This window comes from Capsicum annuum, chromosome 3 (assembly GCF_002878395.1).
Source record: "Capsicum annuum cultivar UCD-10X-F1 chromosome 3, UCD10Xv1.1, whole genome shotgun sequence".
NCBI classification, from domain to species: domain Eukaryota; kingdom Viridiplantae; phylum Streptophyta; class Magnoliopsida; order Solanales; family Solanaceae; genus Capsicum; species Capsicum annuum.
The window spans coordinates 103,358,653-103,381,414 of record NC_061113.1 but is presented as its reverse complement, the minus strand read 5'-3'; the positions used below and the strand labels follow the sequence as shown (position 1 = coordinate 103,381,414).

At 34.1% G+C, this 22,762-nt stretch overlaps 1 non-coding gene across 1 annotated transcript; it reads left to right on the top strand.

Annotated features, from left to right (window-relative positions):
* Positions 1-22,381: 22,381 nt before the first annotated feature.
* Positions 22,382-22,492, top strand: LOC124897439. The gene has a single exon (XR_007054158.1). It is a non-coding gene; the product is annotated as a small nucleolar RNA R71 (small nucleolar RNA).
* Positions 22,493-22,762: the final 270 nt, after the last annotated feature.

Genomic DNA, 22,762 nt, shown 5'->3' with positions numbered 1-22,762 from the left:
ATAAATCTGAAAGCCTCTAAACTATCTAAATAAGGAGTTAAAGGAACATGTCTCCGACTAACTCCATAAAACTAAATTGAAGAAATAAATAAATGAATCAAATCATATTTTCCTGGAATCAATAAGGACTCACTGTGTCTCTGCGACTTGAATGCTACCGCTACTGATGGGTTGGAGCTCGTGTCTCGGAACCTTTGGTATAACATGAAAAGAAAGCACCATAGCGCAAATACGTCAATACAATTGGAGTATTGAGTATATGAGGAAGGTAGGCTAAACATAAAGTGTTTCATGCATGAACAACACTGACTAACTAATATGAACGTGGGACTGTAAACACACATATATAGAAACTGGGACCGTGAATACATGATAGCATGACCTGTAAGATAATACATGGTTTACTGATAACTTCATGACTGATACTGAAACTGATAACATGGATGGCTGTATCTGATAGTCCTATTTATACTGAAATCTAAATAATGCCCTAAGTTCTTTTACTGAGACTAATACTGAAATTGTGGGAAGCAGTGTTTAACTGACATGCCCCATATATGCCGTTATGGCTAAACTGGGGTCCAATCTCTGCCCCGACTAGAGGGGTATCAATACTGTGCCACAGGTAAGGACAGCCTGTGAGTGACCCTTATCTGGCGGGTACGTAGTTCTGGAACACAAGGATGACAACTAAGAATCATACCCTGAACTGGCGGGTGAGTTCCCATCCTTAGGTTCACTCGGTGCTAACCTCTACTACCATTTGGAGGGACTGGACATGAATAACTGACTGTGCATGACTTAATCTTACTAAATTCCGTTGACTAGCAGAATGTTACTGATATCTGACAACTGACTAAGATCATGAGGTTTTCCTGAGTCACATGACTGACTGAAGTCTATGGAATCATAGCTTGAGTTCGGATATCGTGAAACATGACATGGCTCTAGGCACACAGCTATATTTTTTGGGTATAAGTACCCCCAAGACTCGATGGAAGAAAACTGATATACATGACTGACTTGATCATAAGAGTTGAGTCCATAATTTATAATATCATAAGTAAGGATGGTTATCAATAATGTATTGCATGGAAAGGATTTCATATCACGTGGAAGTACTTGCACAATCTTAATATCATGTTCATTGCATAATCATATTGGCAACACACACCAATAGAATGGAAGTTCATGTGGATTTCATAGTTATCATACATCTTGTTCGTAAGTAGGATTTGCAAGTAAACATAGCATAATCTCATAAGAATAGTTCATGAGTATTCCAACAACATTTACAAGGCACGTTATCAACATAGAAGTCATTGTAACGTAAGGGCATATCATGAATCCTTCACTTAGTCACAATTTAGCTATATTGCATGATTTCTAGTTTCTTAGGCACTTTATCAAACACCTTACATGCACATCTTAAGCATAGGTGAAATCATCAAATTATACATCATGAATAACCAAATTTACATATTTCCAACTCATATGATATTATGAAATTCAAAAAAAACATATGAAGATTTCATCTTGGGAATCACCCAATATCAACAACATGATCAACAACACCCAACAATATAGAAATCATACTTTATAATGAAAAAGAGGGTTTTTGAGCTTTATGGATGAAAGGGATCCATAAATCAACTCATGCTTACTTTAGAAGGAAGATTCTTGATGATTGACGGAGGAATTTTCTTGAAATCGGATCTACAAGCTTAGTTACGCAACCCTAGTTGTTTTTCTATTTTAGTGCTCTTGGATGATGAGCTTTGAGATGACAATAGGGTTGTAATATGTTTAGAAGCTATATATTTTGTAGGGTTAAGTTTAGGGACGTGTAAGGAGTGTTAAAAGACTTAATTACCCTTAAAATAACTCAAAACGGAGTGTTTTTGGCACCTGGAACTGACTTAGGCGGCGCCTAAGTGATTTTCTAAGCTAGGTTGGGCAGCGCCTAACCAATCGCCTATGTTTGGGTTGGGCGGCGCCTAACCAATCGCCTATCCTTATTGTCGCTCATGAAAATGGGCATAACTTTTTGCTCTGGTATTGGATTAAGGCAAAATTGGTATCGTTGGAAAGATAATTCAATTCCCTACAATTTGGTGGGTCTAAATTATCCAAAATACCATATTAACATTGAGTTATACTCATTCAAATATGACCCTTTCAAAATCAAACACTAAAACTTGATGGATTCAAAAATTCTTAGCTTGTATTACCTTAAGTGACTCATATGAACATGCTTAATACATCATAATCTATCCTATCACTAGTATATTCATTCTGAGTCATGTACTCAAGTATGAATAACAGGATAGGATATTTAATACGTAGGAATACTTATTCACTTTCTAGCTTAGAAACATGCGGGGTATTACACTAAGTTTTTTGAAGCATGATACTATCAAAGACTCATGAAAGCTCCGCATGTATTAGTATTTTCTATAACCTTGGTATTTGAATTCAAGGCTCTGTAAAATATCTCAAGAAAGTTCTTCCCCATGATTCTGTGATTTGGAACATTTAACAACTTTTTCTTGTACCATAACTATACCTCTTAAAGTTCCTCTGAATGCAACTATCCCAAATTATAGATCTAATCCTTCAACTGCAATATTCTAGAGGTAAGAAATATTGATCTAAGGAATGTGTCCTCAACTAGTTCCAAATGGTGATAGACCCATGAGGCATCTTTCCTAACACCCAAAATGATTCCCCTATAATAGAGAATAGGAACAATCTGTGTTGTATAGCTTCTTAACTCACCCCTGATAGATTTTACAAAGTGCAAATCCTCACAAAGTTCATAAGGTGCATATTTGTATCATCATAAGGCAAACTATCAAACTCTCCTTTCAAGTTCAGTAATATGAACATTATGCTCATAATATTAAATTTTGTTCCTTGGGGCAATTTCGGAGGAATGATAGAACCTAACTCAATTGGTTCAACATACCCCAGATCTTATTTTAGATCATTATAAACTAGAAAATATTAGTGAACTAGGGGTTAAACTCTATTCCTTCAAACTCAATCTCTATTGAGTGTTGCTCGATGATCTTCTTCCTCTTATTTAGACCTTTCCTCGGCATGCTAGGCAAGTGCTAGCCTAGTATTTTCTACAGCCATTAATAGGATAATTATTTGCTCAACAGTTTTTTGAACATCATATTAAGGCGGTCGATTCAATGTTTTTGGGTCTCTATAAACCCGTTCATGATGGGCTCTTGGATCATACTATTCTACTCTCTCTATCTTAAATTCTATTATAAGGTCCATTCAAGCTCAAGATTAAATAGATTAGGGGATTACCTTAACTTTAAATACTAGGCATACATCTGTGTGCACCCTAGAAATAGTAGAAAACCAGAAAACAAAAAATGAAACCAACACTTCAACAAACTCAATTAATCAATGCGTAGTCGTATTCCCCAACAACGACGCTAAAATTTTGATGTTGCCAAGATTAAACCTCCAAGAAAGTATAAAGCAATCACTTGCTAAATATAGAACCCAACCAGGTTGGGGTCAATCCTACAAAGAATAGGTTAAAAATATATCACGAGTTTGATGATTTAATTAAAAAATTGTGAAGGTAAAAGAGAGGTTTTTGTAAAAGTAGAGTAACAGCAACAATGCTGGGAAATTAGAATTGTTATCAATATGAGACTATCACTAGCATTGTGTTCCCGCTAACTTCATAACTCCTTAGACTACTCATTTTTGTCAAACTTTATTGGTGCCTTGCATGCAAAATATAATAAGTTATGTATCATCTAACCATCTTTTGACCTTATTTTGGGTGAATTTCTCTCATCTTCTCTCAATCTCAGAGTGTCACATCACTAAACCTTGTATTATGATATTAGATTAACAATCTCCTCTCATTCTCAAGTTAATTAGACAAAAGTGGAATAAGAATCAACTAGTTGACTCATAATTCACAAGTCACTTTTCATCTCCTTGACACTTGTATCATTAGATTTGACCCCTTGGCATGAAATGGGAATATGATGTTAACTAAGATGTATGTAATTTAAATAACTGATAGCCATCAAATTCCATGAAATGGGGTGTTTTCTTATGATAATTTGTAAAATAATATCCAAATTATTGCTAGAGAACATCATTAAATTACAGATTTATAAATCAGTAAATAAATTGAACTATAGTTGTGTTTACCATGGCTAATATCATAATTTATAACTAGTATTGCATAGGATTATCATGAAATTAGGAAATATAAAATTTGTCAATGTCCAATATTCACCCAAATATTTCTCAATATAAATTGGTTTATTAACACTTTAATTCTTTCAAACATAAAGAATGTCTCATTCAAATTTTATTTCATTTTGAGTTGCTCAATCTTGTTACAACATTAACCATTAAATGGAGATTAAAAGCTTTAAATCCTTGTTTACAATTCTTTTTTCTATTTTAGTTCTTTATTTCAAATGAATTAACCCTAAGGCATATTTTAATGTTTGAAATCCATTAAGATGCAAATATTATCAATATTATTTCTGTTATTACTCGAATCCCAACAATAATTAATATTAAAATAATGATTCGCCATACCTTCCACAACAATGGTTGCGGGAGTTTAGTTACTCATGAATTTAAAAGAAAATTTGAAAGAGGAATTCATAAATTAGAGAATTATGCTTACAAATATAGATTCACAATGCAATTTTATTTCACGGATGAACAAAGTATCTAAATACCAAATAACAAAATAAAAACTTCAAAAAAACATTCCCTAAGTAATGTTACAAAAGAGTTGATCAAACATGCAGAGAAAATCCTAAGAGTTGATATTTATAGTAGAGGAGATTAAAATTTTGAAATAATATTTCAGATTCATCTACTCATAGTTGAAGGATCGTCAATGTAAGTTTTCAATTGGGTCCTTTCTTTATAACAATCCACTTCAAGTTGATATGAAATTTGACGGCTTGTCAAGCAGTTGACAACCCGTCAATTGAAGTCTTTAACTACTTCTGAGTTCTGCTTTTGATTGATGATGAGGGTTGGCGGCTCATCAACATATTGATAGCCCATCAACTCAAGTCATCAACATCCTATTTTTTCTATTTTCTCAAAAGTTAACTTTTCTTGCACAACAAAGTAAAATACGATTAAAAGAAATAAAAGTTACTCAAGAACTTACAATTATTCCTGGCCAGAATCCTCAATTTTACCATTAGAAAGTCTTCACATAACATTTGTTGCTCTTGTTTTAGTTTTAATATTTCATTCTTATTGGGATTCTTGTGTGGGATCTTCTCATGATTCATTGATATTTTTGTGACTTGGGTTTATTTATATAATTTTTTGACGGGATTTTTGTGCATTATTTATTTTTCCATGATCATGCACACTCATTCATCAGTTTTTTTTATTAAACAAGTGCTATTATGGAATTGTATTCTTTGTGAAAGAAAATAAACCATTTTACTAAGCACCATAGCCAAGCGATGTACCAAGGGGTTGATCGAAGAGATTGTGAACCCCTAATGGGTCCTCCACTAGAGCTTAGGCTCGAAAGGTGTATATAGGTTATTTTTTGGCTACTGCATATCATATCATATAACCGTATTGCATGGTATTGCAATTTCTTTGGGTGATATTATGGTCAAAATATAATTATATGTTGTGTATTGATTACAGCTTGATCTGTTGAGACTATTGCATAACATCTACTGGTTACGTGATATGCTCTTTCTCTACCTTATCTTGGGTTGTTGGTTTGGCATGGTGAGTGGATATAATATACTGTGTTGGTGAAATTTTCTCCTAATTTAACTTATCACTATTGTTGCTAATCTTTATATAGTACGTGTCTACCTTAATTGAACTAATTTGGCTATCTTGTTAATTATAGTTATCTACTAAAATAGGGTGGGACTTTTTAAAGTGCAATCTTATTTGGGGTAATCTTGGATGGTTGGTTTGGTGGTTCTTTCCATAACATTGGATAGGGTCTGTTATCAATAATGTTCCTTCAAAGTACATATTTCTTAATCACTCTATACTTTTCTTTTTCCTTCTACACTAATTGTAGATATTAAGCAAGTAGATAAGCATTCATCAGGATTTACTGGTGTCAATTTGCTAGAGATCGAGCTAGAAGTTGTTGGATCAGTAAGCTTACTCAGATCACTTTTTATTTTATCTTATTCTTATTGCATTTAAGATATTTTAAATATTTTATCATATTGGGTGTTAGAGGCTTGTACTACTGACATCCAAACTTGAGATATTGTGTGGATGTTGTACCTCTATTATATTATTTAGGGATTGTTTCTATATTTTAATTCTTCCACTTCTTTTTTTTACTTTGATTATTTATTTTGGGTTGGGATAGGCTAACTTGTACCAGATGGTTTGATAGGTTCTATCACGATCCCAATTTTGCAACGTGGCAGTAGAAGTTGCATAAAGATATAACCATAGGTTTTATTGCTCCATTTTTTTAAAGTTGCTTTGACTCTTTTTTTATTCTATTTTAATTCTAGAAAATGATTCTGAGACCGATTAACTCTGCAATTTTGTCTAACCACATCATCTAAGGAAGCATTCTATGTCCTAAATTTAAGAAATCTAAAAGGTTTATGATGCCGAGCCACACTTTATTATAGATTTAAAAACATAAGATCATGATCAAATCCTACTCTTTCTAAATGTTCCACCTCCATATGAATAAACTAGCCTTCCATCTCTTGATTAGTAAGAATCCTATCGAATCTTTTAAAAATGTAATCATTCCCACCTTAAGAATTCCAAAAGGTAAATGGACACCCTTAAAACTGTATTTTTGTTAAGTCACAAGATGAAATATAATTCTCAAACTCTTCATAATCTGAATCAGTCACTATTAATCCTCCAATTTTTTCCTCTACATTCAAAACTATATTGTAAACTCCTCGAGTTAACTAGGGGTTTTGATAAATATCTTCACACATATCAATCTTTCTTAAGAATTACATTTACCATAGACTAAAATAGCAAACAAATTATGATCATGATTATGATGTTTTACCCATAGTGTAAGTTGTTGATCAGCGTCCTTAGAACTATAGCATCAAATTCAATATATTTTTTTGATGTGTCTTGAGTTTTGAAAAAGTTTTTAAAGTCCAACAAATTAGAATCTATGGAAATTATGTAACATTTTCACCCTTTGAAAATTTTGTGGTGATTTCATAGACATAATATTCCATATAATAACCTTTATTATCTATTAACTACTAATTTTGACCTATTGGGTCGAACTTTGATGAGCTAACTTTTTCCCCATTTCTCTTCTTCTTATCTTTTCTTAAACTTTTTAAAAGCCTTGGAGACAAATTTGTATCAAGAGGACAATTATCCAAGGCCTCCTCTGACACTCTGTCTCTGTATTTCCTTTAACTTGATTAGAATCTAGTTCACTAACTGTAACACCATCAAGATTGTGTTAGACAATGTCATGTAGAACTATATTAGCAAAGACCACATGAATTACTTTGGACACATCTATTTGAATAGATTTGGGGAATAACATTAGTTCCAATCCATTTTTTACCACTTCACTCTAATTAATGATGTTGCCCAAATTATACCTCTGAGTAAGTACAAACTGATCGTTGAATCAAATATAAAACCCAACCAGGTTAGGGATGATCCCACGAGGAATAGGCCAAAAATCTATCTAGATCTTGCTAATTTAATTGGAAATTTCTAAGTAAAATGGGGTTTTGTAACAATAAGATTAACAATAGTGTTTTTTTGGAAATTAGGGTTGTGATCAATATGAGATGAGCATCGGTTGTGTTCTCCGTGACTTCATTACTCCATAGATTGTTTGGGCTTTTCAAACTATCTTGATGCCTTGCATACAAAATCTAAAAAGTTTTGTGTCACATGACTGTCTCTTGACCTTGGTTTCGGTGAATTATAATCATCTTCGCTCGGCCTCATAGTGTCGCATTACTTACTCTTATTTTCTGATCTCAGATTAACTTTCCCAGTTACAACACAAGTTAATTAAATGAAGGTTGATAGCTTTAAATTATAATTGTTATCTCTTTTTTCTTATCTGTACCTCACTCTAGAGTAAGTATCGAATATAAGCGAGCTCCTAATGTGTGCACCCATTAAGAAAGCAATCAAAACAAAGGAAATCCAATACATGCAAGAACAGCAATCTAGAATGACTTCACACTTAACCTGCTTCGTCAATTCATTAAGTTTCCCAGTACCCTACTTATGGAGTTTAGTTGCTCATGATCATAAGAACATACATAGATTTCATAAATGAATGAATAATTCTAAAAATACAAAGAATAAGATGAAAAAACCAAAATCACAATCCAATTGTAAACTCTAAAAACCAAGAACATTAATCCCAAGATTAATCATGAATCTCAGAACTCAAAATAATGTAAAAAATGTATATAGTATGTAAACTAATAATAAAATATCAAAGGAGTATTTCTAGTTGCATCAAACTTTTCATACATAAAATAGGAGTACATAGGTCGGAAATGACGATGCCTCGGGCAATGACTCTCTCTGGACATGGCATTACAACTTGTTACTCATGTATGGACTAGCAACAAATTGTTATTAGCCTTCTTTCGCAGTTGTCTTCTAGATTTCCCATGGCTAGTAATGACTCATCATGTCACAATATGAGTCATCGCCCTACTCGTGGGGTCCCATGTTAAATTATCCAAGCTTAAAACTTTTCATCATATTCTCAAAACGAATTTTAAGGCAAGTCATTATTTAACCTTATGACTCATTGTCAGCCTCTATCACTACTGTTATCAAATTTGCACCTTTCAGGACATTTTCCCTTTTGCTGATAATGCCTTACCCTATGACTCGTAGTCTAGCCCTATGAGTTATAGTTACTTTTCCTTCTTTCCTTCATTTTTTTTGTGCGTTGGTTTGGCTATGACCTATATTACGCATCGTAGTGTGTCCCAACAAATCATTGTCTAGGGAGTCTTCTGTTATTTGGTGCATTTTTCTTCATTGTTACATTCCGCTAACTTCAGACCCTGTTTTCCTGCAAAATTCAACAAACACATCATCTCTAGATAAAAATACAATCGGATTTATAAGAGTTCATCATGTTATACATCGAAAATATCATAATTCTATGACACATCAACACCCTCAACATAGAAGATTTTTGTGTCCTTAGGCAATCAAAAATCCTTATTTAAATACGACACTTAATTCTTAGATCAAAAATAAAATCACATAGGCAACCATTCTTCCTTTAAAAATCATTCACAACCACATATTCTAACATTTAAAGTATTCAACACCCTGCAATATTTTTTTCAAAAGAAACTCAATGCAATGCAGATGCAACACAAATACTCCCTCACAATAGGATCAGGAAATGGCATTATATTATGAATAGACACCCTAGCTTATCCATCATTCCACTACCTAAATGAAAAACAATCAGACTACATCCACTTCTTCCTCAAATCAAAGAAGTCCTTACAATTGCTCTGAAATGCACACATAAGTGTACGTGGTCTCAACAAGTAATACATTGGCCTCAAATAAAGCCGAATATCAATCCCTCTAAGACTTGTGTTAAGCAACTATCCAATTCTAGTTTAAAAATTAAGATTAGTGCAATGTAGCCAAAAGAGTTTTGAAATTTTATAACTAAATGTAAACTAAAATAATGCAAAAAATTAAAGACTTTGGAAAATCAATGGATGAAACCAAGGGTTAAATCACTATGAACAATCATACTACTATATTGACCTTCATTCGTTAGATTACTTATCTTAGTTTTTGATTCATAGGGTTTATAGAATGATCATGGTCTCCCGAACTCTAACATTCTACCTAACTGGACATTAAAACTACATCATTGGGCGGGGATGCAATAATACAATTAGATGCATGAATCTATCATCCTACATGTGAACCAAGTAAGGAATCTAGGTATATCCCTATCCTAGTTCCTAATTCAAATTCCTTATTTTATAAAAGAATAAGAACCTTACTCTATTTATCTCCACATGTTATCTTTCTATTCCCCCTCCCGAGTTCACAAGGTCGACAATATATGTATTATAAGGGTCATGAATCCTTTAAATATTTAAATCAAGGATAAACAAACTATCAAATATGATAAACAATCAAAACAAACTCAATTCTAAGCGAAAGTAAACATGTTCTTGGCCTTAACCCCATAAAGGGAGATTTTAACCACTCATGGACATAGTTGTAATCAAGATGAACAAAAAGATGATAAAATACATTAAAAATCTAAATTAAAATAATAAAAACCATAATTTAAATTTTTTCCAACCCCTCTCCAAGTTTTAAAGCCGTCCAAGGTGTCCAATTCACATCAAGTTGTGTCTTGTGCTTTCGTTGATCCATTCCAAGCCTTTTTGTGTTGTTTCCACCTGAATTGAAGCTTTTATATCCATAATATATTATCATAATCAACTCACAAAGAATAATATATAAATAAAAATAAGAATTTAGAGCTTAAAATAACACAACATCCAAGACGACGAACTAGAAACTTAAGCTGAGAATACTAGTTTTGCCCCTTTTGATCTTTCATTTAGTTTTGACTCTTGTCTTCATTAAATTGCACTTTAAACACTATAAGCAAGTTTTTCCACACATAATTACACAATAATACTATTAGTAACTCATTGTACACATTAAAATCCATCGCGATCAACTAGAACAACACCTAAATCAAGCTAGTAACACTAGTTTTCTCATATAAACTCTAAATGATCAAATTAAGTACAAACTTGTTTGAAATACACCTTAAACATTGTGATCAAGTACATAAACACTTTGATGCTCAATTATATCATCATTCACGAATAAAGCACAAAATAAGTCCTCAAAACAAGGTTACATAAACTAGGATAATAACACTGAAGTGCATAAATCCACCTAATATCATCACCCCACACTTAAAGCCTCATTCATCCTCAAACAACTCTTTACTCTAAGCATCATAAGCTGAGGTGACTCCACACTTGTACTTCAATCCAAAAACTCAAGCTAGTACTACAATGACTACACAGAATGGAAGTTTCTACACTAAGCATGTTACATAGATAATTGAAAGCTCAAGAATACTACTCCAAAAAGTCCTAGCCTCAAGAATTGACTCACCCAGGTAGAAAACTCATCCACCATGTTCAATCAAAGACATTATATAATTCACACAACTTTCATCAAACATGTGCCCTCACAATAAGAGAGTTACCCATAATCACTCACATAAAAGCTACTTTTCACCAATTGGGTACAAGAGTCAAATTAAGCTCACTCTCATAAGGAATTCACAAGTTACACATAATGAACCATAGTATTGCCCTTAGTGTAGTACTTCACTTATATTAGAATGATAAAGCTTAGGATCAAATAGGTCTTTGATAGTTGTAATGTAGGCTAAGGGATGGGTAGGAACTATTTTGGCCAAGAATAGCGACTATCTTCCCTATGTGCTTCAATACATCATATTTTTCAATTAATACCAATCTCTAACAACTAACTTACACCACTTTTGTCTACCCACATCTTTTGTTTTTCCCCATCTCATTAAGCTCATTCACATATACTATGGTGGGAGTATGATACGTACACATCATTCGATTTTACCCTTCTTCACACCTATTATATGTTACACACCACTATGATAGCCACCCTCAACTTAACCAATTGCCTTAGTTGAGGTGAATAATGTTCAAGGAGAACCAGGGCCAAAATAGGTTCATTGTAACACAACTAGGCTAAAAATGGGAATTTCTTTAGCACAAATTTCTCTAAATTCTAACCACAACAAAATAACTTTTACACACCAATAACTATCACTTTGGGGCTGCAATTTCACCTTTTTCCTACTTGAATTTTGAACTCCTTAACTTAATTAAGTTTACACTAAAGCGCTTAGGAGCTTGGATCAAATTAAGGTCAGTCACAAAAGGGGAATAGGCTACATATGATTCTGTCAAAGAAAAAGCTAAAGGTTCAATGGGGCTAACTAGGATTATGCACAAGGGTAGGTAAAAAAAAGGTATAAATCATAGATATCAAAGAAATGCCTATATCATTTCCTAAACCCACACTCTTTATTTTGCTTTACACACACCAGGAAAGTTATAGCATCAAATTCAACAAGGAATATACTATCATCTCACACACACATGGCATATGCTCAAATCAAGTGGGATCATCATAGACTCTTAACCAAACAACCATGTGAATTCAAATTAATCCAATAAGTACAAAAGTCATAATCACGAGTCTGGAAGTCTCAATAGTAGCAATTTACACAATCAACATGTTTTTTACCATCAAAACACTTGCATCATGCAATAAAATATAGCACCAACAAAAATATCACACTTATTCCTAACACAAAAAATTTTAAAATTACCCTAAAACAAGGAATTTTAACACCCCACACTTAAAAATTTACTTTGTCCCCAAAGTTTACTTTAAAAGGTAGAGATAGAAATACTCCCTAAGGCCACTAGGCCTAGAGAGTAGAATCTTTATACATTAAGAGGGTATGGGGACCCCACACTTAGTCTTTTCCATGCTTCTTAGCTCAGGTTTCCCGTACTCAGGCTTCCCATCAACCTGTGACTCAACAAAAACAAAACTTAGTAAAGTAAAAACTAAAAATATTAAAAATAAAACATACCTTAACTTGGGTTTCCTTACAAGAAGTACCTGATTTAGTGCCGCGGCACGACCCAATCAATTTTTTCCTCCACTTTGAGGATATGAATTTCACCCCAAGCTTTACATCCATCTTTTTACTTCACTCATAGGGTGCTGATTAAGGACCCGAGTAGTGGATGATTCATGGTAAACCACTCGGCCTTAAAGTGAGGTGTGTTTTTATATTGCTTATCTGGTGTAAAATTAAGAATATAGGATTATTGTACCTCCTTTTCACACTCCCCCGCTATTTTATATGATTTCATATACAAGACACCATTTAAACTTATTATTGAAAAGTATTTTGAGTGAGGCCTAACCAATCCCACTTCAAAGTTTACACAATCCACAACACTCTCACTCTTATTCACCGTCTTAACTTTAGTCTCAATAGAAAGATAACAACTGAATGGCTGCGATTCTTGTGGTTGTTTCACACATTGGCTAGTTTCTTCCTTTGCTTTACTCAGCCTCTATGGAGATGGTAGTGGTGGTATCTGCTTAACCTGTTCAGCAATTTTAGTTTTAGAATAATCAAACTTCCTTGAATTATTAGCAACTTTATCTGTAATGGGTTAGGAAGTCAACTCTGCATCTACCTCCTTAGTTGTCTTTAGAGGTTGTATATTACTTGGAAAATCATCTTGTGATCTGGCATTTGGTGCCTACATAATCTGACCTATTTGCAACTCAAATTTTTTCATTATCAACTTCTAATTACTCATATCTGTCTATAAACTTTTCATATCTTCCACCAACTATATATGAGAAGCTAGAAGTTGTTTTAGCATCTCTTCTATATTACTGGCCTGTGTGATTTATTATTGCTACTGAAACTGCTGCTGGTTGCTCCATAATTGAACTGGGGGTTGCATCAGCCACTCTTGATTATAGGTGTTTGCATAATATTGCCTTTGAGCAAAGCCCACAAACATTAGTGAATCGGGATTGACAGCACATATAGCTTCAGAATAACCACTATTGCCACAAACCATACACCAACTTGTGGTCTACTCCACAGATAGGACAGTATCTACCTCATATTGTGAAGGTCCTGTCCACACGCTTCTATCAAAATTTGGACAAAAGCCTCTCGATGAGGTCACCCACCAAAGTAACAAGAATCTTCATCACTCGAAAACCATATATCCCAGGCTGACATATCAAGAAGTGTGAGAAAAAAAACTAAAAGAAACTAAAAAAGAAAAATTACTAAACAATGTACAACTCAATATAGATAAACTTAAAAAAGATAGTTGTATATTTTCAAGTCCCCGACAACGGTGCCAAAAACATATTGCACCTAAACACTCATGCAAGTGTACATGGTCTCACCAGGTAATACAGTGGCCTTAAATAAAGCCAAATATCTATCCCTCAAAGACTTGTATTAAGCAACTATCCAATTCTAGTTTAACTATTGAGATAAACTAGTGCAACATTGCCAAAAGAATTTTGAAAGTTTATAACTAAAATAATATGGAAAAGTAAAGACTTTGGACAATCAATGGATGAAAACCCCGGGTTAAAGCACTACAAACAATATAATATGCTATTGAACTTCATTCATTAGATTAATTATCTTGGCTGTTGATTAATAGGGTTTATCATATGATCATGGTCATCCGATCTTTAAACTTCTACCTAACTGGACATTACAATTACATTGTTGATCCGGGATGCAATAATCCAATTACATGCATGAATCTATCATCCTACATGTGAACCAAGCAAGGCTTATAGGTATATCCCTATTCTAGTAACTAATTTAAATTCTTAATTTTATAAAAGAATAAGAACCTTACTCTATTTATCCCCACGTTCTATCTTCCTATTCCCTTTCTCGAGTTCACAAGGTCGACAATATATGTATTCTAAGGGTCTGAATCCTTAAAATAGTTAAATAAAATGATAAACAAACAATCAAATATGATAAACAATTCACACAAACTCAATTTAAAGCGAAAGTAAACAAGTTCTTGGCCTTAACCCCGGAAAGGGGGTTTTTAGCCACTCATGGACATAGTCATAATTAAGATGAAAAAAAACATGATAAAATCCATTAAAAAGCTAAATTAAAAGAATAAAAACCCTAATTTAAGCGTATCCTCTCTCCAAGTTTCAAAGACGTCCAAGGTGTCCAATTCACGTCAAGTTGTGTCTTGTGCTTTTGTTGATCCATTCCAAGCCTTTTTATGTTGATTCCACCTGATTTGAAGATTGTATATCCTTCATTTATTATCATAATAAACTCAACAATCATCATATAGCATTAAACACAACAATTTATAGCTCAAAACAACACAACATCCAGGATGACGGACTAGAAACTTAAGCTAAGAATACTAGTTTTTCCCCTTTTGATCTTTCACTTAGTTTTGACTCTTGGATTGATCAAATTGCACTTTAAATACAATAATAAAGTTTTTACACATATAATTACACAATCATACCATTAGGAACTCATTATACACATTAAAATCCATTGTGATCAACTAGAACAACACCAAACTCAAGCTAGTAACGCTAGTTTTCTCATATGAACTCTAAATGATCAACTTAAGTACAAACCTATTTGAAATACACCTTAAGCATTGTTATCAAGTACTTAAACACTTTGATGCTCAATTATATCATCATTAACTCATAAATCGCACAAAAAGTCCTCAAAACAAGGCTAAATAAGCTAGGATAACAACACCGAAGTTTTTAAATCCACCTTAGACCACTTACTCACCCAATATATGCAATAATATCTATTTTGGGGATTTTGTTGAATATCTCACTCTCACAAATATGTCAAGTTGTGTGTTTGATACCATTGGATTACCCTTATAGTCTTTATATTAGCTTTTAGATAATCAAATTAGGATCACTATGGGTCTTTTCTAGGCTTGTAATGTAGGCCTGGGGATAAGTAGCATAATTTTTAGGTTCGGTGGCTTATTCCTCCAAGCACTACACTACTCATGGATCCACTTTCTTTGTTTCTTTTATTTTCTCCTTTTCATTTATTTTTTTGTCTTTCGAGTTAGGGTACGTTGTTCTTCTCAATTCAAGTTTTTCTTTCTTATTTGTATTTTTTTAAGATTTCTCATACCGCACCCAGACCGTTTCCTCTTCTTTACTTAAAATTTTTCTTCATACCCACATTTATCTATGCACCTCTATGATTGCTACTCTCAACATAGATAATTTTCTTGAGTTAAGGTGCACAGTTTCCAAGTAGGGAGTGGGGCCAAAATAGGTTCATTAGATTTGGAATAGAAAGTTGAATAGGTCAAAGAAAATAATTGGTCAATTTAAGGATCAAATTTTTTAATCAAGGGATACTCATTTTATTTGGTTGGCTTATTATTCTAAAGTAGACTAATTCAATCATGGCCTATGATATTTCCCTAACCTCCTATTCTATATTTTATCGTGAGACTAATTGGGCAATTCTAGATCGTACAACATACACCAACTAGGCAAGGTACCTTTTTCATTCATGGCTTAGGGCTTTCATCTACATTGGTTTCTATTTTTTTCATGTTAGATGATCCAGACTATCCTACCATAGTTTCTAATTCCATCTCTCTAGATCCTACTTTAGTTACAACTTAGTACATGCACACACTAGATCATAACCCAAAAAGTGAAGGGGTATCATTTTAAAATCACAAGTTAAAATATGTAAGCGTGGTTATACAAATCAGGCTTCACAAAGTTCTTTTATTTGATGCTAATTTACATACACAACAAAACACAAAAACATCACAAACAAAATAAAAATATAATAAAAATTCATAAAGATGTAATTTCTAACTATAATAGTTATCTGACAGAAAAAAAAACACGACAACAAAATCCCTCGACTATGGTACACCCCCACGCCCAACTTAAAAGGATGTATTATCCCCAATGCATATATATGAAAATTTGAAAACAAAGGAGTTAAGACATACCTGGCACACTAGGCATCGAATCATAACGTCTCCTTAGTGGGGACCTTACACCATGCCCCACTCTCTATAATAATGTCCTCTATTATGGTTTGAACATTCACATCAATATGGGTACTGGTGGTGGCTAATACGCTTAATGGTGTAGTACTCTCAGGGATCAAAACATTACCCCACTAACATCAGCTATAGTTGCAGTCATCATCTCACCCATCTGGGAGATATCAAATCCTGTTACTATCTCATGGACCTACGTTAGATGGTCTTGTGATCCATGTTAGCTAGCTGTGTGGCTGATCTCATCTCATATCTCCCACGCCTCCTTTTCCTCCTCTTACTTGCTCTCTTGTCAACCTCTTCAGACTCTTTGTCTTTTCCATTTATGCCCCAAATGTCGTGCATATACTGACAGTGCCCAAGCGCATATGAAAGTGTACATGGTCTACCAAGTAGTAAAGTAGCCTTCAAGAAAGCTAAGTATCAATCCCACAGGGACTTGATTCAACAATGATTCTATTCTAGTTCACAATTTAGATTCAATTTATGCAAGCGTACCCAAAAAGAGTTTGGAATATTATAACTTGCAAGTAAAGTAACAATGAATAAAATAAAGTCTTGAAACAATCAATGGAGTAAATCCTAAGGTTAAATCACTTCAAACAATCATACTATGTTATTGAACTTCATTCATTAATTTGCTTATCTTAGTTGTTGATTCGTAGGGTTAGTTGCATGATTATGGTCTCCCGACCTCTAACCGTTTACATAATTTAGACATTACAACAACATCATTAATCGGGGATATAATAATCCAATTAAGTATTTTAAAGATATCATCCTACATGTGAATCAAGTAAGGCATCTAAGTACATTAATGTCCTTGATGCTAATTTGAATTCCTTATTTTGTAAAAGAAAACAAACCATACTTTGTTTGTTCCCATGTTCTATATCCCAATTCTCTCTCCCAAGATCACAAGGGTGACAATAGATGTATTTTCCAGGTGATCAATCCATCAAATATTTAAATCAATAATAAACAAACAATCAATAATGATAAGCAAATCAAGCGAACTTAGTTCAAAATAATAATACTCATGTTCTTGACTTTAACCCCGGAGAGGGAGTTTCTAGCCACTCATAGTCATAATCAACATCCAAATAATTGTATGAATGATTAAAACCATAAATAAAATAAAAATAAAAGAATATAAAACCTAAAAAGAAATTGTGGTAGCCTCCAACGATGTCCCAATTTGATCTAGGGCAATCCAAGACTCTCCAAGATGTTTAAAACGGAATATAAGACATTATCTTTATAGTGCACCAGTCATAAACCAACTTGGATTAGGTTTTCACACAATTTTATTTCAGCTGGGTCGAATTTTCCCAATTTTGATGCTCACCGCTAAGTAGTATAGTGCCACATGCCATCACTAGGCACTTTTTCCCAATTTTGGTGCTCGCCACTGAGTTGTATAATCGCGTTGAGCTTCTGTTTTAGGGAAAATGCCAAATGAATTATCACCGATGAGTGGTGGGTTACCATTTTGTGACCCTTCTGAATCCAATGGTGTAAAGTATGCACCCATTGGCCAATCACACAATCCACACACGCCTAAGACATTTCGGGGGTCCAAATTGTGTCAATTTGTGTATTTTGCTTCCGTTGAGACATTCCAAGCCCTTTTTGAGTTGTTTACACTTGACTTGAAGCTTTTATATCCGGTATATATCATCATAATCCATTCACCAAGAATCCTACAGAATTAAACACCACACTTTAGAGCTCAAAACAATACAACATCCAAGACAGTGAATCAAAAACACAAGCTAAGCATAAACTAATTTCACTTTGATATTTAACTCATTGTTTTGACCCTTGGCTTGATCCAATTGACCCTTGAACATTATAAGAAAGTTTTTTCACATATAAATAAATAATAACAATCTTGGGAACTCATTAAACACGTTAGAACCCAACACGATAGACTAGACAATACCTGACTCAAGCTAGTCACACTAGTTTTCTCGGTTAACTCTAAATGCTCAAATTGGACCCAAACTCATGTGAAAACACCATTAAACATTGTAAACACATACATGTACACTTAAAGTCACATTTATATCATTATAAAAACATATAGCATAAGAATCATCCTCAAAACAAGGTTAAATAGGCTAGAATAGTAACGCTAGAATGCATAAATACACCCAACATCACCACCCCACACTTAAAGACTGGTTCATCCTCGAACAACTCTTAACTATAAACACCATGAGATGGAAAAACTCCACACTTTAACTACAAGAAAGACACTCGAGTTAGTACTATAATGACTACACAGCATGCAAGTTTTTACCCTCAGCATGTTACATACAATTGACAGGTCAAGAATACTACTACAAAATATCCTATCCTCAAGAATTGACTCCAAAGGAGGAAAACTCAAGCATACTTATCAATCAAAGACATCAGATGAATCACCCACATTTATCAAAACATGTGCCCCTCATAACAAAAGAGTTACCTAAAATTACTCACAATAATGCAAAACACAACACAATGTGTACAAGAATCAAGTTACACTCACTCTCAGAAGAAATTCACAAGTTAGACATAATGAACCATAGGCTTGCCCTTAGTGTAGAGCTACAATAATATCAAAATGATGAAGCTTAGGATCAAATAGGTCTTTTCTAGATTTTAATGTAGGCTAAGGGACGGGTAGTAACTATTTAGAATAGTGACTAGCCTCTCTAAGAACTTTAATACATTACATTATACATTTAGAACCAATATCCAACAGCAAATTTACACCATTTTTATCCACCCATTTCTTTTGTTTTGTCCTATCTCTTTTAAGCATTTTCACAAACACATGGTGGAAGTGTTGTTTATTACCACATGTATCAATTTTTTTTTCTTTTTTTCCTTTTTCATAGCCATGGTACTATTTCTATCTCAATGTCTAACACACCCAACCACCACACATCAATTATCAACACCAATTACTATTACCTTGGGGCATCAATTTTACTTTTCTCCTCTTATTTTTCAAACTCCTTACTAAATCAATTTTACACTAAAGCACTTAGGAGCTTTTTGGATTAAATTAAGGTCTGTCAATGAAGGGGATTTGGCTACATATAAGGATACCAAATAAAATAAGCTAAAGTTTCAATGGGGTTTAACTAGGATTATGCACAAGGGTGGGTCAAAAAGAATGTATAAAACAAGGCTATCAAAGAAATATCTGTATCATCTCCTAAACTTACATTCTTTATTTTTCTTTATACACACACTGAACAAGTTCTAGACATCACATGCAACAAATATATAAAAATTCACATCACTCATGGAACATGCTTGGCTCACACGGGATCATCATAGACTCTCAACCAACAATAGCATGAATTCAAATTTTAAGCCACAAGAACAAGAGTCACTAACATGAGACAAGGAGTCTCAAAAGTAGTAATTCGCACTATTCAACATGCTTTAACAACTAAAACACTTGCACCATTTAGTCAAAAATAACACCAACACGAACATCTTACACAAAAAAATTTAAATTGAGCTCGAAATTGGGAATTTCCCCACTCCATACTTAAAAATCTACTTTTTCCCTAAAGTGAACTTTCAACGTGAAATATAGAAATACTCCCTGAGACCTCTAGGCCTAGCTAGTACCATATTTTTGTATCAAAAGGATCCAATAGACCCCACACTTAGTTCTCGCCATGGTCCTTAGCTCAGATTTCTGATACTCAAACTTCCCATTGACCAGTGACTCAAAAAAATAAAAACTACGTGAAGTAAAAAAATCTAAAAAATTAAACTTACCTACTTAACTAGGGTTGCCTCCCAAGCAACGCCTGATTAAGTGTCACGGCATGACCCAACTTATCAACTTAGTCATTCTATTTTCTTCTCTTTCTCACACTTGGTCTCCATCTTCTTATTCTTTTTACCCCTCTTGGGGCTAAATTCTAAAGGGTACCTGATTTGTCAACTTTAATCTTTTTAGGCTCATCAACTTCCATCTTGTCATTTTGTAGTATTGGAGGCTTGGGTTGCTCAATGAGGTGTCAGAAGAGGCCTTTGATAGACTATCCACCCTACACTTATCCCATTCAATAACATTGATCATACATAATTCTTTATATTCGGATGTTATGTTGAGTGCTTTGTATACTTTAAATACTATTTCATCATCCTCCAACCTCATCATAAGCGTGCCTGTTATAATATCAATCAATGTTCCTCCGATTGCTAAGAATGGATGCCCCAAGATGATTGGTATCTGTTTGTCTTCCTGGAAGTCTAGAATAATAAAGTCAGTAGGAATAACAAATTTACCAACCTTTATGAGAACATCCTCAATGATTCCTTCCAGATAGGAAATGGATCCATCTGCCAACTATAGACGCACAGTGCACGGTTTGGGCTCACTCAAACCTAATTTCTCGATAGAGATAGGGGCATCAAGTTGATACTCGCTCTTAAATTACAATGTACCTGAACTACCTTACTATTATCAATCTTAATGGGGAGGGTGAACTTCCCTAGGTCTTTAAGCTTCTTGGGAATATTCTGTGTCATTACAGCGTAGCACTCTTCTGTGAGTGTTATGGCCTCCACATCCCACAACTTTACCTTATTTTCAACCACATCCCCCAAGTACTTAGCGTACTTGGGCATACCCTGCAAAATATCTAACAAAGGTAAGTTAATGTGAAGCTCTCTAAATGTGCCAAAGAACTTATTAAGCATTTCATCCTTCTTCGCTTTTATTTACCTCTGAGGGAAAGAAAGCGGTGGAATCTTCTTCTTCTCTGGTTCAGCAACTTTAGTTTTCAAGTACTCAGACTTTCTTAAATTATTAGCAACTTCTTTGGATACCTGTTGGGTCACCACCTCAGTATCTACCTCCTCAATTACCTTTAGAGGCTCTCCATGAAGCTTTTTACCACTCCTTAAAGTGATTGCCATGACTTGCTTTGGATTTTTTGTATCACGGGCAAACCACCTTGAGGCCGAGTATTTAATACTTGTTGTAACTACCCCAACTGCAACTCTAAACTTCTTTGTGCTGCTTGCTGATATTTTACATCTACAGCCAACTGTATTTAATTTGCTAGAACCAGCTTCATCATCTTTTACAAGTGTTAGTTAACTAATTTTCGTGTGCCTGCAGTTGCTGGATTTGTTGTTGTTGAGTGTTCCAAGGCTAAGTATGCCGCTTCAGGTTGTAGGCATTACCATAATTTGTCCTTTGAGCATTGCCCACATACATTACCGATTTTGAATTTGAAGCACACATGGCCGCAAAATGGCCACTATTTTCGTAGACCTCACACCAACCACTAGTTTGTTAAACTGCATTAACTGCTACACTGGGTTGTGTAGTTCCAACTTTCAAGTTGTTGAACTGAGTGTCTATTAAATTTTGGTAATGCAGAAACCTAATTTGATAACAATGTGAATTGGTCCACCTCCAGTACACCTGCAATTCTTTTTGTGGTACTCTTTAAGTCTTAATACCATTCTAGGTTCCCTTGAGCTATGCGGTTCAATAAAGTGTACAGCTCATCATATGTCATCTCAAGAGCTTAACCACCTGCAGCTAAATCTAGAGAAATTTTTTTATTATAGTCAAGATCCTCTACAAAAGTATGAGTAAGTACCTCATTAGACTGTTGATGGTGTGGACAGTCTTGAAAAAAATCCTTGAACCAATCCCAAGCATGATAAATATTCTCATCTGGCTTCTATTTGAAGCACACTATCTCACTGTGAAGTCTCGCAGTCTTACCAAATGAGAAAAACCAAATAAGGATTTTTCTGGTCATGTCATTCTAGGAGGTGATTGAGTTTTTTGGTTCCGTATTCAACCATTTTTTGCTTCCCCAATTAGTGAAAAGGGGAACAAAATCATCCTCACATATTCTGCATTCACACCCATGGGAATAAATGTATCACTGATTTCCAGAAAATTCTGTAAGTAGACCTGTGGATCTTCATGTGAAAGCCCTGTGAACTGTCCACAACTAATTAGAAGTTGTACTATATTT